Here is a 5,442-nt window from a genome sequence, read left to right on the forward strand (position 1 = left end):
GGGGGCTCAGGGACCTACCTGCTGGTGATGCGGTCCCATGGGAGCCCTGCACCCCGCTCCCTCCTCCTTTTCCTCCTCTTCTCACACACGGGATCAACCAGGAACCACTTGGCAAATCAGATCCTTTTCCCCGTTAACCCTTTGCCCTGCTCCGATGGACACACATTCCCATAGGATTCCCCAGACGCAGTCTAGCTCCCCACTTCCCTCCTCCTTTCCCCCCCTATTCCCTTCTGCATTGGGATTTAGGGTCCAACAACAGCCCCTTCGGGGGTCTGACCTGCTGCTTCCTGACTCCCAGGGATCCTCCTGGGTGGGATCATGGATAATCCATCACAGCCGGAGCAACAGGTAACCCCAAAGCACGCTGAGCCGTGCCTCAGTTTCCCCGAGGGGGGGAATTCCTTCTCACTGTAGGAAGTTGTTCCAACCTGGAACAACCCACGGGATACATGGAGCAGGTCAGGGTGCGGAGCTGTGATAAGGGCAGGGTGAGCCGGGGTGACTCAGGCACTGTGTGCCATGGGGGCTGAACCCCTCTGCTCCATTGCCATGGGGCTGAACCCCTCTGCTCCATTGCCATGGGGCTGAACCCCTCTGCTCTCATTGTCATGGGGCTGAACCCCTCTGCTCCCACTACAATGGGGCTGAACCCACCCTGACCCTTGGCTCTGTCTCTCCACTCATTATTCATTAGGCTGCAGGTTTATCCCATAGGGAATGTTTTTGTTTGGCATCCATGGGTGGCACCAGGGACCTTTGAGCAGCTTCGGGATGCCAGAGGTGACACCTACTTGGAGCACCCAGTGCCTGGCAGGGAAAGAAACAGGCATGGAATGGTTTGCATTGAAGGGACCTTAAAGCTCATTCAGTTCCAAGGGCAGGGACACCTTCCACTAGAGCAGGTTGCTCCAAGCCCCATCCAGCCTGGCCTTGAACACTGCCAGGGATGGGGCAGCTTCTCCATTTACCCTATCCCAGTGTCCCACCAGCCTCATAGAGCAGAACTTCCTTAAATCCAACCTAAATCTCCCAACAGGCCCCTAAAGTTCCCTGAAACCATAAGGAACCATCAATCTACAGTGGGAGTAGAGGGATTCCACCCCTATGGCAGTGGGGAGCACAGATTTTAGCTGGAATGCTGTTGGGATCAAGGAATGAGCCTTTTCTGACTCAATTTTAGGGCTGCAGCTCCTGGTGTCCAAGCACCCTCTTCACCAGGGTGTCCTTAGGGATGGCTACTGCCTAGATCCCAGCTCCAGCTTTACCCTTAATACCCCAAGACACGTTGTTGAAGATACAACACAGAGAACCCCATTGGTGTCCTGTCAAAACCTGCCCCCCAAAACCCCACTGCTGGTATCAGCCATCAGTTACCTTCACCATGGAGGTATTCCTGAAGGATGCAGCTTCCAAACAGAAGTGTGGAATGGGACCAGGGCCTTCAGGATGAGCTTCTTTGAGCACCCAACAGCGACCGTGCCCCTTATCCAGGCCGTACAAAGGGTGGCAACGGAGGAATCCTGGACTGGAAAACATCGTTGTGGTGACAAAGGCACAGTGTTTGCTCCGGCACCGCCCGGGATTTCTATCCACCAACACGAAATTCCCAGCTCCCGGCACAGAATTCCCACGCTGCTCCTGCCAAACCTCAGGGCAAAACCTCTGGAAACACGTCAGGATTCACCTGGCAAAGGAGTTATCCCAGTTCCCACTTATCCCGGAGCTGCTTCCCATGGGGAGGTGGGAAGAGAGGGGAACCTGAGATTGGAGCCCGGGAAGCACCAGAAGCATCCCTATAATGGGTGCTAACCCCAATATGCCAACAGCAGAGGCCACAGGGAGGGATTTGGGTGTTTTTCCTTCGTTTTGATGAAGAGTTCTTGGGGATGCTGATCCTAGCACACCATCACTTGGGGTTCAGCTCTTCCAAAGCTCCTGGCCCCAATCCCACAGCAACATGGAGGAAACTGGGATGGAAATGGCTCTTTGCATGGTGTTTTCTTCTGGATAATGGCCATGGGTTGACTACAATCCAAGTGACCCCACAAACAGGCATTGGGCTGGGTTGGCACCATCCCTGTGGTGCCATTCAATGGCATTTTATGGCAGGGGTTGGAACTGGATGATCTTTAGGTCCTTTCCAACCCAAACCATTCTACGATCCTATTAACTGCAAGATACCCACAAAGGGAGCTCCTTGCTAGAGGAACTGGCTTTATGAGGTGAAAACGCACTGAGATAGGGAGGAGAATACCAGGGGATTGCAGGAGAAGGAAGCTGCAGGAGGAGGAAATGGGATGTCAGGAAAGCTCCTGGAGCCAAGAAAGAGCTTCTGTGTGCTGGGGGAAGGAGCATCACAAGGTGAACCACGAGGAACCACCAGTCAGGGCCAATGTGAGGGCAAGGAAAGGCAAATCACAGTCTCGGACCTGGTGGGAAGCTCAGAGCTGGGCTCACCCCGGAGCCTGGAAGCGCCCCCAGCCCTGCAGGGTTCTCATCCTCTTGTTGACCAGACCCCACCCCGTGTGCTGGGGCTGCACCCCCAGAGCAGTTTGAGGTGAGGGGTTCAGGAGGCACAAAGAGCCCCAGCAGTTGGGGGTGTGTGGGAGGTGGCTGATGCCAAAAGCTTCCAGACCTGAGGCCATGTCCTGTGGGCTCAAGGCTCTGCTCTAAGCTCTGGTTAAAGGCTTTAGAACATTCAAAGACCAAAAGAGGGGTCCCCGAGCGAGTAAAAGGCAGATGGAGCCCTCTGGGGCTAAGGAAAGCCTGAGGATGGGGAAACTCCACAGCATGAGTGTGTGAGAAGGACAAAAGGAAGGGTGGGGTTGTTTTAAAGCCTTTAGGGAGTACAGAAGTGTGAAGGAAAAGGGTTGTTGGATTTGCAGGCTCAACCACAAAGTCTGATGTGGAAACCTTCCTCCTTCTGAGCTGGTTCTGCCACCCCTGTTGGAAACCAGGGCTGTGTTTGGTGCTGGTTTGAGCTGTTGGCAGCTGAAGCACCAGGGAGAGCATTTATAGTTTGGTATCATCATCATCACAAGGACTTACATCCACAGGAGATCACAGCTATCAGCGACTTCCTCTCCCCATGGCAGCAGTGCCATGGTCCATCATCCTCCATTCCCAAATCACAACCATCACTTAGGAGCAAAGCACCATTTGTGGAGAAGGGGAGCATTGCTAGATGAGAATTCCAGCCAGAATTCCACCCGTTCCTGCCTCCAGAGACCAGATATTGGGTGTTGAACAGCGAAAGTGATCTCTTATTTCTCAAAGAACATCTGCAATTGCATCAGCACCGCTTGGGGAGGGAATGATTGCAACATCAACCTTCACACCAACGCTGCTGCCTTGGGCTTTGTCACATCGATGCTGTCAACCAGGAATTAAGCTCCAGCTTCATGGAATCATGGAATGTTTTTGGTTGAAGTGACCTTAACTCTCACCCACTTCCACGGGCCCGGACACCTTCCACTGGAGCAGATTGCCCCAAGAATCAGCGGAGAAAGCAGCTGCGCAGGGCGGGACCGAGGAGATTTGAGCCTCGGCGGCCACCGTCCCGTGCGTCCGTTCCCCCCCCCGCATTTGGTTCGTTCCTGCCGCAGGCCTTGGTCCGTGCTCCCCCGGCCGGGCCTATGTGAGGGGAGGGGGGGAGCCGGGGCCCGTTGCGGAGCGCACAGAGCAGCGGCGGGGCTCGGGGCATGAAGCCCGAGGGCCGGAGCCGGCGCTCCCTGTCCTCGCCCGCGGCCACCCGGAGCAGGGCCCACCCCGCGGGTCCCCCCGCCCCGTTCCCAAGCGCTGCCGAGGCTCCCGGGGCCGTCCCACAGCACACGGGGGTGCAGGGCTCAGCCGGGGCCCGTTCGGGTCTCCTGGGGCTGTCTGGGGGCCCTGGAGGGTGTTTTGGTGCTCGGGACCCGGGGCTTTGCAGCACGGCCCCTGCCGAGCGTTTCCCGGCCGCAGAACGAGCTCCGGAGCCTGGGTCCTGCGTCTTTGGGCTCCGAAGCGGGCTCCCGGTGGGCGTTTCTGGGGTCAAAGCCGGGGCCGGGCTGGGTGGGGAGTGCTGGGCTGTGGGAGAGAGGTGTTGAGGGGCATTTCAGGTGGGTTTTGGGGCAATTTGAGCCGGATTTGGGTAACTTGGGCATGTTTGGGGCGTTTTGGATGGGTTTAAGGGCGCTTGGGCAGGTTTCTATAGGACGGGGCCGCACGCGGTCGAATCAACGCGGGGGTTTCAATCCCCGCTCTGCCCCGCTGGGTCCTAGAGCCCCACCGCAGGACGCAGAATCCCGCAATGGGTTAGGCTGGAAGAGACCTTCCCAATACTCCATCTCAGTTTCCCCTCTGGCAGATTAAAGCCTTTCCCCTTGTCCTGTCCCTGCGCCCACAGGCGAAGAGCCAGGACAGCTGCCGCACACAGTGAGCTCCACAACGGTGCCACCAGCATTGCTCTCGCTTCTTGCTTTCCCACTTAAAACACCATCTAAGCAGATGCCTATCCTTCCAACCCTAAGCCAAATGTGTTAGGACAAAACCAAATAGCTGGGCACATTCTATACAGGGTGCCCACCAGAACGGTGCTACCAACATGGATAGCCTCACCCATCTAAAACCCCATCTGTGTAAAGCCTCACTGGACAAACAGCACTCTCCCCTGACCCGAAAACCAGCTCAAGTGTGAACATCCAGACCCTGATGCTAAGCCTGTGGTGCCGGCAGCTCTGTGCGCCAGTATCCTCTCTCACAGACAGTACAAGGGAGCCCAAGGTAGGCTGAGACCTCATCAGCCTTTTGGCCCAGGCACTTGTTTCTACTCATTGGGTAGTCGATAAGTAATTATCTTTCCTTCTGTTTTAGGCTATCACAGCAGCTGTGGAAGAGCAGAGGAGGCACAGGACTCAGACTAAATTCCTCTATAGACATGTATTGACCCTTCCATTGTGTTATCTGCCCTGTGCTTATTTCTCCCTCCTTAGCAGCAGTGACACATGAAATGCTTTGAAACAAAAAAATCAGGATTAGATACAGCTTATGTTATTACTGCCTGCTGTGAGCAAGGCATAGTCCAAAGAATATACGAACTATTTAAAGGAGAGATAGAGCAAAAGGGGTTCTGAGGCCAGCAAGTCAGTACTGTTAGCGGTGCCTGGCCATTTGCACTGTCAGAGGTGTGCTCAAGGACACCTGAGTACAGTCAATACAGAGGCAGTGTACAGATTGGAGTTTTAGGTGCCAGATCAAGGGTGGATAGCCATGTTGGTGGTACCATTTGTTCTGCTGACAGACAGGGTATGCCACAAAGTGACCACACACTAGCTGTATAATATGCAGGGTTTATTAAACAAGCACACTAAAGCCAAAAAGCACACTAAAAGCAAGCACACTAATGTGAATTAGGTAATTCTATATATAGTGAATAAGCACAGTAAGGCAAATCAGAGATAT

This window comes from Pezoporus flaviventris, unplaced genomic scaffold (assembly GCF_033815535.1).
Source record: "Pezoporus flaviventris isolate CSIRO_AGI_PZ_B2104156 unplaced genomic scaffold, CSIRO_AGI_Pfla_v1 ptg000244l, whole genome shotgun sequence".
Taxonomy (NCBI): Eukaryota; Metazoa; Chordata; class Aves; order Psittaciformes; family Psittacidae; genus Pezoporus; species Pezoporus flaviventris.